Genomic DNA, 24,086 nt, shown 5'->3' with positions numbered 1-24,086 from the left:
GATAGACAAACTATGTACGTTGGGTGCCTCCTAGAGAGGCATCCATCCTCTCTTTTGTTTTTCCTGTGCAGAGAGTTAAGCCAAATTCTTTAGATCAATCAGAAATCTATTGCAAAGGCTTTGTTGTATTCCAAAGATTGCTGCAATCAGTGCAATCCACAAACAGGAACATCTGACAGATATCACTATCTATATGAAATTTCCCTTTCACTTGCACCCTTCCATGAATTTTCTACATAACCTTGCCAATCACTTTTTGTAAGTATATATTTCCATATTTAATGTCTTGACATTGAGAAAGATTTGATAGAAATAATTAGAGGATCATCAAGCAAAGTCATCTTTGTTGTTACATCTTTCGAGGTATGCCATGTGGTTTTGACATTATTGTTTTAACCTTATTGTCACTATTAAAAGATAGTCACATAATTCAATATACCTTGATTGTATGGAATTGAAAAGTCTTTGCAGAAACAAAATGAATTAATCTAAAATAAAAGTAAAGCTTCAAACCTGGAAAATACTTTTAAAATTCAAATATCTATCATAAGGATTTAATATGCAATATATGTTGTATGCTATTAGCAATCCATTAGAACAAAAGGCATCCATCCTCCAATTAATCAATGCATATTATAATATCAATTATAAGATAATAATAATAATAAAATGATAACACCATTTGTAAGCACTTTAAAGCTTACAAAGCACTTTCCAAAAATTATACCATTTGATCCTCACAAAAACCCTAACAGGTAGGTGTTATTAATGATTATCAAGGGTCTGAGATTGGATTTGAAATCAGGTTTTACTGACTTCTAATCAGCATGTTATTTTCCATGCCACTTAGCTATCTATCATATAGGTGATGTCTTGATTATAAAAAATATCTTGCCATCATATTTGGTAAAGATTATGTTTTATTCTACTTTTTCCTTTGCCTGATTTATGATGGTTGCACAGTGAAATCCTTGTGGGACCTTCTCAAGGTGAAAAGCTGCAAACTTGTTATTAAAAAATTATGTAAACTTAAAAAAATTATATACTCTGCTTTTATGTTCCCTACACTTCTACCTGCATCCTTTCCCCTTCCTCTCAAAGAGCCATCTCTTAAAACAAAGAATCTTCTTAAAGGAGGAGGGGAAAAAATATTCAGCAACAATTTAAAAAAATCTGATATTACATGTAAAGTTCCACTTCTCTGATCTCCCACTTTTAGAAAGGAATAGGGTAGGGAGGGTCTTTGTTATGTCTATTCTCTGGATGCAAGCTTGTTCTTTCTAATTTCACTTGTAAAGTGTTGAATTTATTATTCTCCACATTGTTTTCTTGGCCCTGCTCATCTTACTTTGCATTAGGTTATGTAGCTCTTTCAGTACTTTTCTGTATTCATCATGGTCATCATTTCTTAGAGCACAGTGATATTTCATTAAACTCATGGACTGCTATTAGTTTAGTCATTCCCTAATCTACTTTGTTTTCACTTCAATGTTAACACAAAAATTATTGCTATCAATAATGTTGGTGTATATTGGTGGAAAAATTTCAGTAGCCTCCATGGAGTATATGCCTAGGAATATAATCTCTGCATAAAAATGTGTGGTAATTTTAGCTCTTTCATTTGTATAATTTGAAACTGCTCATATCAATTCACAGCTCCATCAGTCATGCATTTTCTGCCATTCCACAACCCCTCTAACACTCACTATTTCATGTTTTGCTACCTTTGCTCATTTGTGGGATATGAGATGAAACCTTGGAACTGTTTTGATTTGCATTTCTCTTATTGATTTTGAGCATTCTTTCCTTTGGCTGTTAATAGTTGGCAATGCTTTTTTTTTTACCTCATTTTTAATTTATATAATAAAACAATCATTTTAATAACATAGTAAAATAAAAAAATATGATTGCACATGAACTGTTTGTTCACATCCTTTGGGATATCATTGGTTTTTAACCTAATATATTTGTAGCTTTCTATATATCTTAGATATAAAATCCTTGCCAGGGATATTTGATTTTTTTTTTCAAAAGGTCCCCCCTCCCCCAGTCTACAGCTTTGTTTCTCATCCCGGACATATTACTTTTGCTTCTGCAAATGCTTTTCAATTCAATGTAAACAACCTTATCTATGTGGACTTTTGTAATTGTTTTTATCCCTTCTTTTGTCAGAATTCATCTCCAATGTATAACTGTGAAAAGTTGAAGGAGTTGCTTTTAGAGAGAAGGCCTCAATGAAAATTGACCCTAGCAAAGAGCTGAGCCTTGAGCTCTTCTCTGAAGAAACTTGTACAAAGCTAATTAAAAGGTTGGTTCGCAGTCATTCCAACCTGAATTTTTCCGACCTAGCTTTTATGTGAAGGGAGAATGATGTGAAGAGAAGCTTTTCCAGGTTATCTGAGGGAAAGAACCTGCCAGAGTGCTTCTGATGTAGATACTGAATGAAAATCTGCAAACTTGCAACCTACTTTTGTGCACAGGCAACCAGAGACATTTTGGGTATGCGTTATTTAGGTGTATTCGTTTGCACTTTTATTTCCCAAGGGTTGAAAAAATTATGTTCACTCCATACTCTTTCATCAAAACAGGAAAAAGGTCCCACTAGCTTAACTTCGTTTGTGGGTTTTTTATTAAGAAGTAATTTTAAAGAGATAAAGGATGTTTATCATCTAGGGTGTGAGAATATTCTTTAATTTCCCTGAATTGTAGAATCGACTAGAAGACAAATATTGTAATTCCAGCATATCATGACCAGCCTCTGTCCTTACCCTTTAATCAATTGGTCGTTGCTCACCTACATAACCCTTTCTGCAGTCCTGCTGCCTAGCTTTCTCTCTTCAATTCCTCCCTTCTCAATATGATCAACTGGCATTTCTATTACATATATCACCTCCAATCACTCTCCTAGGAAATTCTTGGGCTCCTTCTCTGGTTCTCTCTTTGGTTCTTTCTTTGTATTTCTGTCTGACTTTCTCTGTATATCTATCTCTCTGTCGCTGTCTGCCTCTCTTTTTCTCTCTGTAGCCATTTCTGTCTCTCTACCTCAGCCTCTCATTCTCCATGTCTGTCTCTCTATCTCTCTGTCTCTGTTACTGTTTTTCTCTTTCTGTTTCTTTATTGATCTTTCTCCCTCATTGTCTCCGTGTCTCTTTCTCTGTCTCTCTTTTCCTATTACTATCCTCTTATGCCTTAAGCCCCAGAGTAACTTCTTTATGCTTATCAATATCTATCTATAGGGAAAGGGTGAGTAGAAGAAAAAAGTGGTTTAGGAGGTTTAATCTGTTCATGAGTCTCCCTTTAGGATCCTAGCTTTACAGCTGGAAGGAACCATGGGCATCATTATTTCAACCCTCTCATTTTCAGATGAGGAAACTGAGGCTCAGAGAAGAGATGTTAAGTGACTTGTACTAGGTCACACATGTAGTAAGTGGATGGGGCAGGATTTAGATTCAAGTCCTATATAAATGATTCCACTGGTTCTCTCCAGGTTCTGCCCATTCTTGAATCCCCAGAGCCAAAATTTACTTACTAGTTGCCTCCATGGATAATAAAGAAACATCTTAGCCTCTAGGTGTGCAAGACTCCGCCAGCTTCGTTGGGAGACTGCTGAGTTCCCCATAAGCTCACCTTGAAGTTTTAGTGCCAACCAAAGCCAAAAGTGAAAAATACTGATGAACCTAATAAATACATAATTCTTGAAATTTTTTTCCTTTCAATCCACGTCTAAGAAACACTTTTCCAGTATGCTCTGTAGTCCCATAAACTGAATGACAGTGTGCCCTGATGAATATGTAATGGTTCTCATTAATAATTCATAGATATTCAGTGAATGCTTCTTGACTTCACTTGCCTTTTAAACTCATGGGGAATAATAGAGCTAACAAAGAAAGGAAAAGCTTTAAGACACATTGGGCTTCTGGCTACTGTAAGATTATCCACATGACAATAAAAAGCCATAGTCTAGGGGAAAAAAAAAAACATTTTTTGTACAGATGTACAGAGATGCAAGATTCTAGCAAAGGTCAAGGTAGTAAATAGAAAGACAACTAAAAATCCTTTTTGCTGGAAGGGACCTTGAGAATTCTTTAAGCCCAGGCTTGTGAGGGGCCCCCTGTCTTCTAACCTAAGGTGAGTAATAATCTTAAGCAAGAAGTGAAGAATGCAGATTTCACCACTATCATAGCATATTATGTTCCCAGGGATGAGTGAGATGTTTTCAAGTTTATACAATATAAAAACGTTTTTTGTACTAATTTAAGATTGATAATTTGTCCCTGACTGGAAGACCCATAGAAAAATGAGGGAATGTTAGAATTTGATTGAACCTAAAGAGTTCCCTAAAGACATAAGGGAATTAAAGTACAGGGATATTAAAAGACTTGTCCAAGGTCACACAGCTAATGGCAGAACACAGGTCTCCAAATGGTCACTCAAGGGCTTTTTTTTTCTTTTAAAAAAGTAAGTTTTATCACATTTTTACAAATATACTGTTATGCCTCCTCCAGTAGACCCAGATTGAAAGTTTCTTTTTAGTAAATAATAAATAATTTAAAATATATATAAGACATAATATAATATTAGCAAATATTATATTAAAGATCAAAAAAAATAAAAAGACCTGATTCAGTGACTATGTCTGACAATGTGTTCACCATGGCACAAGTTCTTGAAATTAGACTAGATCATAGTGTCTGGAACTTGGCACTTAATAAGCATTTTTTGAGTCATTGTTTTGGCACTTGAATCCATTCCAAATATTGCAGTCTTCCCTTTAATAATGCATTCTCGATTTTGGCCAAGAATTGAAGTCAACACAATATAGGATTGTTTAGAATTGCTCCCAAACCCCTTCCACCTCCCTCCAAACATTTGACTTCCTGGAATCCATTAGCATTCTGATCTTTAAGGTGCATATTTCTTACCTTATCTAATCATTTCCTTTTGTGGAACAGTCCACCACTATGTATCTCTGAGACAATACAAAAGGGAGATAGTGTGCCCTCTAGGATCTTACTGTTTTAGCTCTGATTCTAATGTGAACATGTTTGAAGTAAATTCCATTTTTTTCTCCCCCAAACCAAGCCCTATTCTGAATTTATCTATCACTAATGGGGATGTCTTCACCCTTCCATTCCTTCATCTTCACAAACTCAGATTTGCCCTCAATACTATCCTTCAATCCTCAACCACCCTCACTCCAAATATCCATTCAGCTGTCAGATATTTCTGATTTTGCCTCAAGAATACCACTAGAGCATGTCCTTTTCCCTCCTCTCACACATGCACCACCCCAGTACAAGACCTCCCCCATCACTATTTGCCTCAACTTACCTCAACAAGCCTCAATAGCTTCCTTGCCTCAAATTCCCTTCCTATTTCAGCACTTCTTCCACACAGCCAACAAAATGATTTTCTAAATGTATGAATCTGACCATGGAACTCCCACACTCAATAAACATCAGTGACTCCCTGTTATCTTGAAGATTCATTGCAAACTCCTATATTTAGCATTTCCAGCCCATTATGCCATACCCTCCAATAGGCCTTTTAAAATTTATTTCATATCATTCTCTTTCACAGACATAATATTAATGGAAGTTGAAGATCTTTCCTGCCCATTAATAGACCTCATTTGGAGCCCAACAAGAGAAACTTGATTAGGGGAGGCTTATTGGCTTATTTTTTGGTCAAGCCACACCTTTTGTTACTTTGAAATTAGGCAGTTAGTCACAAGGGTTGTGATGCCTTCTGACCCTGAAGAAGTATATATGTGTATACATATGTCTATGTGTATGTACATGTATATGTATGTGTATATGTATGTATATTTATGTACATACATGTATACATACACTTTCAGGTTAGCATTTTATTTTGGGGCTTATTTATGGGAAGAGTGTTTGTGTGATGTAGCCAAATGAGACTCTGGGTAGCTGTTAGGAGACCCCTGGCATTAAAATCCCAGATGTTGGTGCTTCTCTCTCTGGTAACAATGTATGTATGTAACTTTCAGACAGTTGGATCTGTCTGTTGATATATGATGTATGTATTATTTGATTAGACAGTGAAATGCCCTGTTTGTTGGTCTTTATGCTATTATCTCTGCTTGTAATTTCTGTTTGTATTTTCTGTAAAGTTCAGAGTGCTGACCTTTCCCCCTTAACTAAATATCTATACCTATCTATCCATCCATCTATCCATCCATCTGTCTATCTATCTATCTATCTGTCTATCTGTCTGTCTGTCTGTCTGTCTGTCCGTCCGTCTGTCCGTCCGTCTGTCTGTCTATCTGTCTATCTATCTATCTATCCATCCATCTGTCTATCTATCTATTGATCTATCTACCTTTATATAGATATATAAGTATCTATATAGATAGTATATATAGATATGTACTGTATATATAGTGTATATATGTGTGTATATAGATATTTCTCTACCTAAATATCTCTATCTACCTCTCTATCTATCTATCTGTCTGTCTTTCTGTCTGTCTGTCTGTCTGTCTATCTATCTATCTATCTATCAAGTGCTTTGCAAGCCATAAGGCATATTTCACTGTGTTTCCTTGATGATGAAAAGGAGACCACTGTTAGGTAGAAGAGTTTCTTGCTCAGGGGCTGGTTAGACTAGCTGACCTCAGAATTTCTATTATTTTTCCTATCTTGCTAGTGGCTCCATGTAGACGTTACCCCTTCTAAATAGCTTTCCTCCCTTTGTCCTATCTCCTTTACTGATCTCAGCTGCTCCTGTGGATTCTAATACCACCCTTATACCAATTCCTCACCATGTCCAAAACAGAACTCATTATCTTTACACTAAAAATGTTCCCTTTCCCCAATGTCTCTCTTACTCTTTCTACCCCTCTAGGAAAACCTTGAGCCCACAAGACTCTAAAGCTTGGAGTCAACCTCAACTTCTCACTCACTTTCATCCCACATACCCAATGAGGCATGAAATATTGTCATTTCTACCTTCGCAACATTTTTCAAATATGTCTCCTTTCCCTCCCTCATTCATGCAATGTAAAGACACGCATGAGCAGCTCTCCAGAGGACTGCTACTCTGAACAGCTTTCAAGGTTCTGATTCTAATGTGTACATTAGAATAGTACAGCAAAGTTTCTATTTAGTAAGTAACAAATCAGAGCAAAACATTCAAAGAAAATCAAAATACAGCATTCACCATGTAACACTCAACAACTTATCACTGAAATGGCCACATAGTTTTCACTAAAGTGGTCACATAGTTTAAAGCAAAGTGCATTCATTTATTCAATCACAAAGTCCAAAAGTCAAAGTCCTCCAAGTTGCAGTTTCATCAGTCACTACTCAGTACCCTCTTAAGGGGTAGTAGAAAGTACAAAAGCCATCCACCCCTAGGTCACAAATAAGTTACAATTTCATCAGTCACTACTTGGTACCCATGAAGAGGATTTTTCATCTTGACTCAAGGCAGGCTCTCAACTCCCATGGTTCCTCTTCCATGGTACTAGCTACTGCCCAAATGTAACCAACTGCCACCTGAATTCAATGGCACACAGCTCCTAGTTCCTTATCCAACTCTCTGTGAGTTCCTGCTTCATATTGAAGCTCACAGTGTCCAGTCCACCTCAAATCTCTCACAGTCTCTGTTCCGGGGAAGACAATGCTTAACAAAGCCACAATAACATTCACACACATTAACAAAGCCCCAAAAACATTCTTCCAAAGTACCGGCACCACAGTCATGCTTCCTCGGTCTTTGGCAACTCCAGCTGGTCCCCAGAAGTCTTCAGCAGCTCCAAGAAGAAGTCAGTAGCTTCTCAGACTGATTCTTGGAAGAAGTTCTGCCACCACAAGTTTGAGTTTTTCCACCACAAGCTTGAGTTTTGCCACCATAAGTCTGAGTTCTCAGTTCTCATTTCTCTTCTCAATTCTCAGTCTAGCAGTAGCAGCCTAGCCTCCAGATGTGTGCTGAGAGAAATTCTGTCTCTCTCTGAAAGAAGCTGTTCTGCCTCTATGATGCTTGCCCCAAGAAATTATTACTGTCCCAGCTGCGACTTTTCCTTATATACAGTACTAGCTCCTCCCTGGTCAACTCCTTCCTGTTGTGTCAGCAACAGGGGTTCATACCTTCTGTTTCTTTAATAGGGGTTTGATGTAATTAGCTTGACAGTAAGTGCTAAGTACCTGTTAGCTTGACAATACAAAGGGATCTTCAAATTTCATTACTATTACATACAGCCACCATCCCAGTTCTTATCCTTTCCTGCCTTCATTGAAACAACTTTCTATTTGTTCTTCCCACTTCAAACCTCCCCTCAGTCCAATCTTTTTTTTCTATTTCCAATAAGCTGACAAAATAATTTTCTAGAACTTTAGACTTGACCATGTCACCACACTATTATGTCAGGATAAAATATAACCACCTTTGTTTGCATTTACAGCTCTTCACAACCTTACTCTTCTTTGAGTACCATATTTCTTACCTTCTCAATAGACAGATAAGAGACAGGATAGAGGGGAAAATTCAAAACGGAATATATATTTTTTTTTTCAATGAACAAAGCTAGCTTCTTTTTGCCTTCCCAATATTTTTACATTTTCTTCTACAATATGACTACACTGGCACACTGGTCCTCATACAATACACTCAACCTGCTGGTTATCTTTGCATCGCTTATATGAAAACTTCTCCTCCTCTTCCTCTTCCTCCTCCTATTCCCACTTAGAACTGGCTGGTTGGGTCCAAAATGGGGCACCTACTACTACTACTACTACTACTACTACTACTGCTGCTGCTGCTGCTGCTGCTGCTGCTGCTACTGCTACTGCTACTGCTACTACTACTACTACCACCACCACCACCACTACTACTACTACTATTACTATTAATACTACTACTACTACTACTAGTTATTGATCCTTTGTTCTCGAAGAGGTCAATTTGGGATAACACATTTTGGGAAAGGAAATGACAAATGGAGCAGAGTCCAAAGGAGGCTGTCCTGGATGGTGACCTGACTAGATGTAGAAACTAAAGAGGTTTGACATGTAATAGAGAAGTTGGGGGGACATTATAGCTGATGTATTTGGAGGGCTTCCCCAAAGAGGATAAATGAGACTTTTCATCATTGAACCTGGAAGACAGAAGCTTAAATAATGGGAGTTACAGAAAGGTAAAGCGTAAGTAGATTAAATGTTATCTTTCCCATAAAAAGTGATCCTGTCTGTATTTTAAATGATTTTTACATCTCAGGGTACTGTACATGGATTCAAAAAGTCAAGTCCAAAGCATTGGTATTTCTTGCTGATATGTTACAATGAACCCACTTTATCAAGATGCAGCTACATTCAGTCCAAAAGAACCAGGGTCAGCAATGCTCCTTATGCAGCCAGTTCAGTTTCTAGGCAACGTATAAGTTGCTTTGAATCAGTCACAAGGGAATATGGAAAATCTAGTCATATTTCTCCCTCTAAGACAGAAGACTAGAGTTTAGCTGGAGAGAAGCCCACAGATAGCGATGGTGGGAAAAGGAATTATTTGGAAGGCAAACTTGTAAAAATGAAAATAAAAAGAGGACCACCCTAATTATCAACTCTCCAGTGTTATGGAGAAAGTCAAACATCTGGACATTTCATGTTGATCAAGCAAAACCACACACGCCTACACAGTCTCCCAGGGTTTGTACTCTGTCCATAATTGTATTGGGAACAGAAATGGAAGCTGTATCTCAGGTTTCTGAGTAGCCTCAGTGTTTGGCTATTGGAAAAAAGAGTCTCCAAACTATAGACATTGAATAATATAAAAAGTTGTATTGTTCTCTACCTTCAGCTTCTACTGAATCAAAGCCCATTATTATTCAGTTTTAAATGTTTTTCTTTAGTCAGTATTAGTAATATTGTGCTAGAAAGCATTATTATGAACATTCATAGCATCTCAGATTAGGAATTTAGAGAAGAAACTTAAAAAACTTCTACGACCCTCATTTTACATATCGTGAAACTGAGGCATGGGATGGAAGTTACATATATACACACATCCGCACACATCTACATGCACTCTTGTATTGTATTATCTTATTATTTGTTATATATGTTATATTATATATATAACTGTTTCAAATTTATAAAAATGAGAGCTGCCCTTCAACTAATAATGATATAAAGATATGAACAGCCAGTTCTCAAGGATAGGAATCCAGGCTGTCAATGGTCATATAAAAATATATATCTATATCTATATCTATATTTCAATCACTACTAGAGAAATGAGAATTAGAACAATTCTGATATTCTACCTAACACCCAAAGATGGCAAAAAAAGAAAATGTTAAATGTTGGAGGGACTGTGGGAAAACAGGCACATTCATGCAATGTTGGTGGACCTGTAATTGAATACAGCCATTCTAGATAATTATTTGGTATTATGTACAAAAAGTTTGCTGAAAAATACATGCCCGTTAACTAGCTACTAGGCCTATATACCTCAAATATCACAGAATTTAGAAAAGGTCTTATATCTACAAAAATATTTATCGTAACTTTTTGTGGTAGCAAAGACATAACAAAGCAAAACTGGAAACTAAAATGATGTCTATTAATTGAGAAATGACTGAGTAAATTGTGTTATATAAATATGAATGAAGTGCTATTGTGTTGTAAGAAAAGAGGAAATTAATGATTTCAAAGAGACATAGAAAGACTTATTTGAACTGAATCAGTGAGGTAAGCAGAATGAGAATAATGTCTACTCTAACATCAGTATTGGGGTAACTAGGTTGCCATGTTACTTGATAAAGAGCCAGATCTGGAGTCAGGAAGATCTGAGTTCAAATATGACCTCAGACACTTAGTGTCTGTGCCACCCTGGGCTGTTTTTTCTCAATTCCTCATCTATAAAAATAAGCTAGAGAATGAAATGGCAAATAACTTCAGTATCTTTGCCAAGAAAACTCCAAATGAGGTCCCAAAGAATCAGACACAACTGAAATGACTAAATAACAATCAACGTCAATATAATGAGAAATACTTTTGAAGACACATAAATTGAAGAAGTATGAAACAGCATCTATGATTCCAGAGGACTTGTGATGAGAGGTAATAAATTTAGGAGGTAAATTCAGAGATATAGCTAAATATATAGACATATGGATATATGTATACACAATACAAAAAGGAAATTTGTTTTGTTTAACTAATTTACAAGGAATTTTAATTTTGTTTTCTGTTTTTTTCATAAGCTGGGAGTTTGGAGAAAAATATACCAGATTTCTGTCATTATTTTTAAAATAAAGGGTGGGGCTGCTACATATATAGAATATTGTATGAACTTTCTAATGAGGTCACTATATTGTTAGTTTTACTTAGTTACTTTATGTTGTTATACAAGCCCTTTTACGGAATGCGATGGATAATCTGTACATGTTTCTAATGTAAATAAAAACCACATCAATAATGTGTGTATGTCCTCACATATGTATACATGCACACACATATGTGAATGTATATACATATATTTATGTATTTATGCATGTGTGTATGTATTTGTGTAAACATGTACATACTTAAGTGGTCAATTAATGACTATTTGTTCAGGCATTGGAGTTCTATTTGTGAATGAAATTTGTGGGTGCATTTTCTGAGACCTAAAGTCTATTATTGTCTTGAGTTTGGAAATAAAATCAGTAAATATCATATATTTCAATCTGACTTGAAGTTATTTATATCAAATTGAATTGATGAGAAAGTGGGTGGTTACCATGATAGAATAGTATCCTTCAGTTGCTGTAGGCATCATTCACTGAGAAATGTGAGGGAGAAATGTATGAGCATCAATATATATAAAGGAGGCAATAATATAAAATTTCAACTCAAAACATGATCCAAGATTTTTTCTGTACAAATGGTGAAACACAACCTCCTATCCAACCCATAAATAAATTGCTGTAACATTTCTTGGCATCCACAAACTTACTAACATTGACTGTCAATTTCTTCTATATTCACTTGAGAGTGGGAAGAGCATAAGGGGACATGTATTCTATCAATATTTTAATCTATCCAAGTCTAAAAATGAGTGATCTTTACCAACTTGTGCCTTTTTGAAAACCTACTGAAAGTAAACATGTTTTCTTTTCTTTTTTTTTTTTATAAAGCAATTGGGGTTAAGTAACTTGCTCAAGGTTACACGGCCAGTTATGATTTCTGGGTGTGGTGCTGAGTATCTGAGCCCGGATTTGATCCAGGTCATTCCAACACTGGAGCCGGTGCTCTTACTCGCTGAGCCACCTGGCCGCCCCATAAACATGTTTTCTAATGATGAAAACAGGATGATCAAGAATTTAAAGAATTATGAGGGGGATTTAAGGTCAGAATTTACAACCCAAATTCCTTAATTTGTCTCATCATGATTTGGCTCCCAACGTATCTTTCAAAAATCCATCCCTAATTTTTCTACCACACCATCCCATGCTCCTAGGAAAACTAGCCCATGTGCTATTCCCCAAATAAATTGCATAATTTCTTGTCTACTTCTCTTTGATCTTATTCTTTGTTCCATCTGAAATTCACTTTCCCCCTGCTCCACCAGCCTAATTCCTATTCATCCATTAAAATCCATTTGATTCCTAAATGTCTTTTCATCCATATCATTTTCTGTAATGTTATTCCTTGATTCAACAACCTTCAATGGTTCCCCAGTCTCTACCAAAAAAAGTACTAATTCCATATTCTGGAATACAAGGCCCTCTATAATTCAGGGCCAACCAACCAATCCAACTAATCTCATACTCTTCTCTCTTATGTACCCTCTGTTTCATCAAAATTGGACTAATCTTCATCCCTTATTTTTGTCCCACATTCTCTTTTCTCCATGTTTTTCTTTATGTCATTGAACATGCCTACAATAGACTATCCCCCTTCCCATTCCTATCTCTAGAATCTCCTCCATTATATCAAAACCCAGCTCAAGGGTCCCTTTTCCTTAAAGTCTTTCCAAATCTGCTTCTCTTCCCGTACAAAAGTGATCTCTTCCTGGGGCGGCCAGGTGGCTCAGCGAGTAAGGGCACCGGCTCCAGTGTCGGGATGACCTGGATCAAATCCGGGCTCAGATACTCAGCACCACACCCAGAAATAACTGGCCGTGTAACCTTGAGCAAGTTACTTAACCCCAATTGCTTTAAAAAAAAAAAAAAGTGATCTCTTCCTTCTTGAATTTTTAAAAATAATTTAAATTTATCTTTTTTTCATTTATAATGCATCCTCATCTATCTTATTTATTGGTGTACATTTGCTTATTTGTGCTTTTCTACCATTTCCTTTATAAATTCCTGTAGTACCAATTGTGGCAGCTGTGCGGTATTTGTGTGGTGTCTCTCTCTGTAATGAGTATGCAATATGTTGTCTTCATGTACTAAGTTCTTACTATTTACTGCAGTGGATTGCATTGAACAGAATTTTCTTATCTGGAAGTGACTTTTTCCTCCTTTGAAGTCACATTGCACCATGATCATACCTCTTGTACTCTTATATTCTATTTTGTACTACAGTTACTTATTCCATAATGTGTGTAAGAAAGATGGTGAGGCATCATCCTACCTCAAAGCTAGGAAGACCTGAGTACATATAATCCCTCTTACATATACTGGTTGTGTCACTCGACACAAGGCAGTTCTCTAAGACTATAACTTGCAGGATAGATTTTGATCTGTTTTGGCAAAGAACATTACAAGGGAATCGTATTTATTCTTTTTGTATCTACAATATGGACTTGCATGTAGTGGAGACTCGATATTGAATGGATGGATGGATGGATGGATGGATAAATGGATAACAAGGGAAGGTTTCTAAGCTGCATGGAATCATAAATAAATTTGTGGCCAATAAACTGGCATTCTAACTTTTAAAAAATGCATAGAAAAAAACACAAACATTCTTCAAGGAATAATAAGAAATGGAAGTTTGCAATGTACCAGAAAATGCTAAGTGCCTTAAGTATATAATTAACTTATTTGACCCTCACCATAAGTCTGTGAGATAAGTGCTATTATTGCACCCATTTTATAGTTGAGGCTACTGAGCCAGAGAGATGTTATGTGACTTGCCCATGGTCACCCAGGTAGCAAGTGTCTGAGGCTATATTTGAACTCATGTCTTTCTGACTATATTTGCTGTACCGTATATTTATTGGTGTCATCTTGTGTAAAGCCAGGCATGAACAGCTTTCCAGAGGATTGCTGCTGTGAACAACCTTAAGGGTCTGATGACATAGTATAGTGAACTGTCTCTTCAGTGGTAAATTAAAGCAAAACATTCACAGAAACCAAAGTACAGCATTCACAATATTATAACATAAAAATTATCACAAAAATGGCAACATAGTTTTAAAAAAAGGCCACATAGTTTTAAACAAAAGATATCATTCAATAAGTCCTTAACTCAATCATCCTTAAGGAGAAAGTCTCCTTAGGGGACACAAAGTACAAAGGTCAAAGTCCTCCACCCCTAGGTTACATTGCCTTCATCTCAGTCAAAAAATCTCTCATCTTCCATCCCATCCCACTCCCCCACTTGTTCTATTCTCTACTTTGATCCTATCCCTTTTCAAAAGTGGGTGCTTCCAATTTCCCTCCCCTCCCAGCCATCCTTCCCCCTCTCATCCCCTTCCCCCTACTCTCCTGTAGGGTGAGATACCCTATTTTGTGTGCATGTCATTCTCTCCCTAAGCCAAATTCATCAAGAATTAGGTTGACTCATTCCCTTTTGCCTTCCTGTTATTCCCCTCCATTGTAACAGTTTTCCCTTGCCTCTTCTATATGAGATAATTTACCCCATTCTATCTCTCCCCATCTCCTCTCATTATATTTCTCTCACCTCTTAATTTCACCATTTGAGTATCATCCCTTCCCATTCAACTAATCCTGTACCCTCTGTCAATGTATACCTGTACACATATATACACATACTCACATATGTATTCATGTGCCCATATACCCTCCTACATAGACATATATATGTATGTATACACACATATATATGCATATGCACATTTCTATTCCCTTCAACTATTCTCATACTGAGAAAAGTTTCATAAGTTACAATGATCATTTTTCCATGTAGGTATGTAAGTAGTTCAACTTTGATGAATTCCTTATGATTTCTTTTCCCTGTTTACCTTCTCATGCTTCTCTTGCTTCTTGTATCTGGATGTCAAATTTTCTATTCAACTCTGGTTTTTTCATCAAGAATGCTTGAAAGTCCTCTATTCCACTGAATGACCATATTTTCCCCTGAAGCATGATACTCAGTTTTTCTGGGTAGGTGATTCTTGCTTTTAAACCCAGCTCCTTTGGCCTCTGGAATATCATATTCCAATCTCTTCGATCCCTCAAAGTAGAAGCCACCAGATCTTGAGTTATCCTTATTGTGTTTCCACAATATTCAAATTGTTTCTTCCCTGGCTACTTGTAATGTTATCTCCTTGATCTGGGAACTCTCAAAACTGGCTATAATATTCCTAGGAGTTTTCTATTTGAGATCTTTTATCAGGAGGTGATCGGTGGACTCTTTCAACTTCTATTTTGCCCTCTAGTTGTAAATCATCAGGGAAATTTTCCTTGAGAATTTCTTGGAGGATGATTTCTAGGTTCTCTTTTTGATCATGTTTTTTCAGGTAGTCCAATAATTTTAAAATTATTTCTCCTGGATCTATTTTCCAGGCCAGTGGCTTTTTTAATGAGATATTTCACATTGCCTTCTATTTATTTTTCATTTGTTTGGATCTGTTTAATAGTAACTTGATTTCTCATAAAGTCCCTAGCTTCCATTTGCCCCAGTCTAATTCTGAAGGAATTATTCTCTTCATTGAGCTTTTGAGATTCTTTTTCCATCTGGCAAATTCAGCTTTTTAAGGCATTTGTCTCCTCGTTGGCTTTTTGTGACTCTTTTGCCATTTGAGTTAGTCTACTTTTTAAGGTGTTATTTTCTTCAATCAGGTTGTTGACTGTCATTTTATAATTTTCTTGCATCATTCTCATTTCTCTTCCCAATTTTTCTTCCACTTCTCTTATTTGATTTTCAAAAACCTTCTTAAGCTCCTTTATGGCCTGTAAGCAGCTTATTCTTTTCTTGCAACCTTCTGTTGCAGGAGTTCTGAGTTCTTTGTCTCCCTCCTCTTCCATGCCCTGATCCTTTTTGTCCCCCCAAAAAGAATCCAAAATCAGATAGCTGTATTTGCTTTGCTTTATTTGCTTGTTTATGTTGACACTCAATTACTTGACTTTTGAGGGGTTTTTTGTTTTGTTTTGTTTTTTTCCACAGTAGAACTCTGCTACCAGAGCAGGGAGTTTTGTCCCAAATTGCTGGGGTTTTCTCAGCTTCTGGAGCTATTAGTTGGGTGCCTTCTCTGAAGTCTCCACATGCTCTGGCAAACTGGTCATACACCCCAAGATCTCCACCCTGGACCTGTAATCCAGATCCAAGCAGTTTAAAGCAAGAACAATTACCCCTCAGACTTGTCACTTGGTGCCCCTACAATCTGCAGACAAGGAGCTCTGAAGCAGCCATGTGCTGGTGGCTGCATGGCCGCAGCACCTCAGCTGCTTCTCCCTCCAGTGGTTAAAGGCCTGACCTCACTCCCCAACTCCCAGTTCATGAAGTCCATACTGAACTGACCTCTCACTTTGTCCTTAGCATCTATGGGTTGATAATTATGGAAACTGCCACAGCTGCTGGTCGTCTGAAGTCTTGCCAGCTGGCAGCTGGTTGTGGCCATCCTGAGGCCAAAACCTCAGGCTAGCACAGGGCTGGTTTCGGCTCCCAACCCTCTGTACAGGCTGCTTTCTGCCAGCCTTCCAAGCTGCCCTCAGCAGGAGGTTAGCTTCTCTGCATCATTTTGTGGGTTTTGTATCTCCAAAGTTTGATCAAATTCACCTTTTACATGAATTAGAGGAGATGGAAGCAGGAGCTCTGAGGAAGTCCTGTTTCTACTCTGCCATCTTGGCTCTGACCCTATCTTCCTTCTTCTTAATTGGAGATTAGTTTCCAATCATCCTTAACTCAATCATCCTTAAAAGGTACAAGGTACAGAGTACAAAGTTTCCCCACCCCTAGGCCACAGCAAATCACGATCTTCTCAGCCAGCATTAAGTACCCAAGGAGGGATCTTTTCATCTTGACTCAAGGCTGGGTCTCAGATTCCATGGTCCTCTTTCATGGTCTCAGCTTCTGCCTGAATCTATCCAATCTTCCTTGGATTTATAGGTAGGAAGCTCTCAGCTCCTTGTCTAGCTCCTCATCCAGTTTCTATTAAGTTTCATATTGAACCTCATGGTGTTCAGTCCACCTCAAGTCCTTCACAGTTTCTGTTTCTGGGAATCAAAAGCTTAACAGAACCAAAACTACATTCATACATATTGCCAGCTCCATCATCAATTCGCTGTCTGTGAAATCATCAGAGACCCACAAACAAGTCCAAGACTTCGACACAAATCATCAGTAACATCCCAGGACCTCTGAAACCCACTTCCAGGAATTCTGTAAACAGACAACAAGAAAATCCTCTCTCACAGCTTCCTTCTAAGGTCCCAGGGTTACTGTACAAAATATCGCAAACAAAAATCAACACTAACAGAACAGACAAACAGAGTGCCTGGCCACCACAAGTGCTCTCTTCTCAGTTCTGCTCTTTCCCAGTTTGGGCTTTACTTATATGTGCTCATTAAGATCCTCCCCGTTATGACCCTTCCTGTTGCATCACCAACTGGGGTTCACAAGCTCTGAGTTTCACAAGTTGTTGGGTTAACAAGTTCTGTTTCTTTCTTTCTTTTTTTTTTTTTTTTTTGCTTTTTGGAGGGCTGTTGGGGTTAAGCGACTTGCCCAAGACCACACAATTAGTTTTTGTGTTAAGTGTCAGAGGCTGGATTTGAACTCAGGTCCTCCTGACTCCAGGGCTGATGCTCTACTCACTGCACCATCTAGCCACCCCTGCAAATTCTGCTTCTTAATAAAGACATGATATAATCATGGGCAAAGCTTAAAAGAAACTTGAATGCAACAAGGTGCTAAATAATTAAATAGCTGAAAGAAGGTGCTAAGTACTTCTTTGCTTTCCATTGTACTTTTATGACATGTGGCAGACTTCTTTGTGATATTTATGCTCTTTTATAATATTTTAGATAGACAAGAAGGAACATCAAATCTACTATTTATCATGTCACCTCTATGGCCCAAGCACACTTAAGAAAATGACTTTAGGTTAAACAACATTATGGAGGGCAGTTAGAAAAAGTAGAAAAATACAACAAAACAAAACAGGTTAGAACCTGATCTACTCTTGTTGAAAATATAAAAGCAGGGTTTGGAACTTTGCTTTGTGATTGTAATGTGATTGTAATTTGGATGTAATATAGAATATGCCTATAAATTAAAATGCCTAAAAATTGAAATGAAGAACAGATTATTTTCCCTACAGGGTAGTAATATGGCTAGTGGGAGCTTGAGCAACTAGCACTAGAGCAAAAACTACTCCAATATCACCAGGGTCCCATGGAACCCTCAAGAGATATGTAGCTCACTTGGGCTTAAGAGAGTAGGGCTAGAACACAAATGCTATACTTGACATCCTTCAAAACTCTGCTCAAGCATTACTTCTAAAAGGATGTCTTCTCTGATCCACTAGTAGCTCCCCTCCCTAAGACTTATCTTGCATGATCGATCGATAGATAGATAGATAGATAGATAGATAGATAGATGATAGATAGATAGATAGATAGATAGATAGATAGATAGATAGATAGATGGATGGATGGATGGATGGATGGATGGATGGAGAAATAGATGGATAGATAGATCAATCGATCAATGGATAGATACATAGATGGATGGATGGATGGATAGATAGATAGATAGACATGTAGACATATCCTTTTGTATGATGTGGATATGATATGTATATGTATATATGTGTGCATATATACATATACTACTAGGATACTATCTAAGATTATAAAGTGAAAGAAATATTCTGACTTGCACTGGCAGAGAGGACTTCCTCACCTGGGAGTTCCTTAGATCAATGAAATCACAGTTCTTATCCCTGGTCAAGTCAAAAGTATTTGTTAAGCACCTACTATGTACTTGACACTGTGTTAAGCATTAGAGATACAACGAAGGGAAAAAACAGCTCCTGGCCTCAAGGAATGTGCAATCTGTACATGCAAACAGCTATGTACAAAAAAATTATATACTAGAAAATTAAAGATAATCTCACATGAAAAGGTATTAATGTTAAGCAGGATGAGGAAAGGTTTAGACTATAAAGAGAGCTCTTTTAATGCTTTTTTAACTTCTGATTTACATCATTCATTTCCATCAGTTTTTTTTTAATCAATTGAGGTTAAGTAACTTGCTCAAGGTTCCACGACCAGTTATTTCTGGGTATGGTGCTAAGTATCTGAGCCCGGATTTGATCCCCAGGTCATCCCGACACTGGGGCTGTTGCTCTTACTCACTGAGCCATAAAGAGAGCTTTTAAGGAAGCCAGAAGGTAGATTTCTGGGGAAAAAATAATTCTAGGAATGAGGGATAGCCAGTGAAAATGCCCAGAGTTGGGGGATGGAATATCTTGTATACAGAAAAACAAGGAGGCCAGTGGTGTAAGAAGACTGAAAGGTAGCAGGGTACAATTTGTGAAGAGTTTTCAGTAACAAACATATATTTCTATGTTTGTCAAAGGTAAAAGGAAATAATTGGAATTTACTGAATAGGAGGGTGATATGGTCAGATTTGTGCTTTAGGAAAATAAATTTGAAAGCTGAGGGGAGAATGTACTGGAGTAGGGGAAGACTTGAGGCAAGGAGACTAAAAAGAAGGCGATTATAATTTGACAGGCATAAGGTGAAAGAGCATGGCATGATAATGATGGCAGACTCAAAGGTTGAATGGAAAAGACTTGACAGTGGATTGTATATGGGGGTGATGATGAGAGAGAAAAAGGAGCTGAGAGTGTGGATGAGTGGGAGGATGATGTTGCTGTTGATAACAAAATTAGTAGATGATTTTTAATTTACTTTTAGTTTTCAACATTCACTTTGGTAAATTTTGACTTCTAAAATTTCCCCTCTCCCTCCTCCCCAAGAGAGCGTGCAATCTGATATAGGTTGTACATTTACAATCATATTAAACACATTCCCACATTAGTCATGTTCTGAAAGAAGAATCGGAACAAAAGTGAAAAACCATAAGAAAGAAAAGAAAAGAGAAAATACTGTGCTCCAATCTTCATTCAAACTCCATAGTTCTTTCCCTGGATGTGGAGAGCATTTTCTATCATGTGTCTTTTGGAATTGTATTAGATAATTGCATTGCTGAGAATAGCTAAGTCTATCAAAGTTGGTAATAGCACAATGTTGCTGTTACTGTGTATAGTGGACTCTTGGTTCCACTCACTTCACTCAGCAGCAGTTCATGTAAGTTTTTCAAGGTTTTTCTGGTCTGCTTGCTCATCATTTTTTTTTGGATGCTCATCATTTCTTATGGAGCAATAGTATTCCATCACATTCATATACCACAACTTGTTCAGTCATTCCCCAATTGATGGGCATCCCCTCGATTTCTAATTCTTTGCCACCACAAAAAGAGCTGCTATAAGTATTTCCATGCATGTGGGGAGAAGAGGGTTATGAAAGAACAATAATTAGTTCCATTTTGGACACATTGAGTATCTTGAACCTTTAGTTTGAGATATCCAATAGATGGTTGGAGATGCTGTGTCCTCTATATACACTTACATGATACATTTTATATCCCTGGATTGAATGTAAGTTATTTGAGGATAATTATTTTTTTTATTATAAACTTTGCAATCATCAGTTTACACAAACATTTCAATACACAAAGCACAAGAAAGAGGCCAGCAGATTGATCTACTTTGCTAGAATATATAGCTTTGCTACAAGGGCAGGCTTCCATTGGGGACAGGTAAGTTAGTGGGTAGTGTGTGAAGTGCCAAGTTAAAAAAAAGCATCTAGAGAACTGTTTCCATTGCATCTAAGAAAGTATGTAGCATATAGCAAATGCTTCATAAATGTTTGCTGGAGGATTGTTTGACTCAGCTTTTGATACTATGGTAGCAAATAAGAATCCTTTTGAAAGATTAATAACCAAGGGTAGAATTTTATATAATTAGCTCTGGGATCTGTGATTGAATTTGCATGCTGTCAAATCATTTGCATACTTATAAAACCGGAAAGCCTGAGAAGTGCTCTCCCCTGTGTTCCCATTCATTTCAGCCATTGGGAACCTCAACTCAAGGAAAGTACATAAACATGGAAGCTTTGATCATAAAATCACAGGAATTTAGCAAAAAGTACATTTAAAAGTACTAACAATTGGAATTTAAAGAGTTGGAAATGGAAGACATGTAAGATAAGATGGTTTAGTCTGTGAATGATGCCAGCAATGGCTCCTTCCTGTCTCATAATTACGATGGAGTCTTAGTAGCACATGGAATTATGAAGATTGTTCTTTGGATGAAATGTACACTGTTCTTGAACCACTTTTGGTTGGTAGTAATTGTTTTGCACTTTGTAATGCAGTAGAAAAGTAAACTAAGCCTAGTATTTTGAGTCAGAAGTCAAGAATATGAACCCAAATTGTTTTACTCCTATTACCTGTGTGTTGTGGGACAACTCACTTAACCTCATAAGATCTTATATTTCTCATCTGGAAAAAAATAAAACATGAAGACATTGGCTTTGGTGTTATGTTAGAAATGTCAGGTTCACCTCTACATCAAATAATCAATAGTGAAGAGACAACTTTTTTCCAGTGCTATTCCTTTGTGCACAGCTAATGCTCAGGTCCTCTCTCTGGTCAGGGTTTTATATTCCTGCTCTTATAATTTAATTTATCTCAGATTCATAAATGAAAATGAATGACAACTTAATATTATATGAGATTGAAGCCCACACCTTTTTCCCCATCCCAACCCTGTGTCACTCCACCCAGCCCCGAAATTCCCAGTGTAGCCAGTTTTTACATGCCAGTGATTCATTGATGGGAATTATTCCCCATTGGGGAGGGGGGGAAGATCACTGGGTTATATTTGCAGTTCCCCAGCATGCACAAAATACAGGCTTTCAAACTTCTTTGCTCTTTGTAGTAAAGAGTGACTATTACTGCGATTATAGTGGTAATGATAGCATGGGGCAAGAGCAAAATTATAATTATTTGTATCACTATAGTCTTTTCATCTAAGGGATGCCAAGAAATTTACTGAATGAATGTGTTTCTCAGAAATCAGATAATACCAGCAGTTGGTCTGACAAGGAAAGATTAATGGAAAATAGTAGTTGATGATGATAGGGACACCCAGAGAATTCCTAATGGCCAGGTTGCCACCATCTGTTTTCTATGTGATGGCTTAGCAAAGGAAACTAACCACCACAGTGAGATGTCGTTGCCAGTCAGCTTCCTAGATATTTGTGGATAGAGGCATATTGGCACAAGTAAGACATAGTGACATACTTACTCCTGCCTGAGTTTCCTGGGTGGTTTGTTCCTGACCTACATTGAACAACATGACTCTTTTGAGTTTCTACTTTTTTCCCCCTTTCTCCCTTCTTGGAAAAAAGAGTCCTGCTGTGGAAAGGAAAAACAGTGTTTGGGGGGCCGAGGAGAATGCAAGGAATATAAACAAACCACAAGAACCAAATGAGGAAAGAGAGAGACAGAGAGAGAGAGAGAGAGAGAGAGAGAGAGAGAGAGAGAGAGATACAGAGAGACAGACACAGAGACAGAGACAGAGAGGGAGGGAGGGAGGGAGAGAGAGCTTAAAAAAAGAGAATCTTGATAAGAAAATCCAATTAGACCTTTGCTTTAGATTTGTCATATATTGTAATATAATTCTCTGTATTGTCAGCAAAATTGGGATGAAAAAGACCACCAGTAACCATCACTAATAATCTAAATCTATAATATGAAGGAAAAAATAAGCCTGTTGGTTTACATGAGGAAGGTTTTAAATTAAGTAAGGTTCTTATGTAATGTTATCGGTATACTTTCAAAAGCCATATATATAAAAGAGTTGGGATTTTTATAGCAATTTAAGGACTGCAAAGCATTGCACATGCTATCTCATTTGATCCTCACAACACCCCTGTGAGATAGGTGCTCCTCATTATGCCCATTTTACAAGTTATTTATTTTCCCGGGGTCACACAGCTAATGAATACCTGAGCCCAGATTCTTTATGTACCACCTTGCTAGCTGACTTTGTCTATATACATTACGTGTAGGTATATTTCTACACACACATGCACATACACACACACATAAACACATATGTACACTGTACACATATATACACGTAACAAAGTGTAAGCCCCACATACATAGTGAGGATGCTGTTCTTATGTGGTTCAAAGGAAGGCATAATAAACTTCTCCAGCTTTTCCCACACACCCCTCTTCTCCAAGAGAGACTTCTATTTCTCCCAGGATGTTGGGGTTGAAGGCCACCACTCTACTCTCCTCAGAAAGAGGGGGTACCAGGCTAGACTTTATCTATTTGCTCCCTTAAATATTGTTCATCTATAGAAAGCAATTAGGTTTCATCTAACTTGGGAACGCCTTTTCATTTTAGAGAAAAAAGGGGCACCTCAAGCTTTATATCCAAGACTTGCCCCCCTTTCCCACCTGATACCAATTCCATAACAAACACACATAGAGATTAAGGAAGCCCATTTATCCAAATCATAGCAAAGTAGAAATCAGCAAAGGTATGTAAGGGAGAATATAGACCAGACATTACCAAAAGGAGCTCTCCCTTTGGGAGTGAGATAACAGCTCAGATGAAAGAAGCTTCTGGTTGTCACCCAAGAAGAGACTCCTCCAAGTTTCTAGAGCAGCAGGCTGGAAGTAGGCACATGCTGGAGACTTCCAGCTCCTCTCTTGTCTTCCTAGGGTCTTTTGTTTCAACAACCTGAAGTGATCTTGCCTTCCTTCTCTCTTGAGGCTAGAAGAACTCAATGCTCGAAGGAAAACTTGAAGCTTGATCTGTCCTCAAGTTGGTATTAGAGGTGGGGGAAGACTTGAGAACTGAAGC

Source organism: Petaurus breviceps, unplaced genomic scaffold (assembly GCF_028583685.1).
Source record: "Petaurus breviceps papuanus isolate PSGF00001 unplaced genomic scaffold, PetGlider_PUasm1.0 126, whole genome shotgun sequence".
Lineage (NCBI taxonomy): Eukaryota > Metazoa > Chordata > Mammalia > Diprotodontia > Petauridae > Petaurus > Petaurus breviceps.
The sequence above is the reverse complement of the archived record's forward strand: the minus strand, read 5'-3'. Positions refer to the sequence as shown.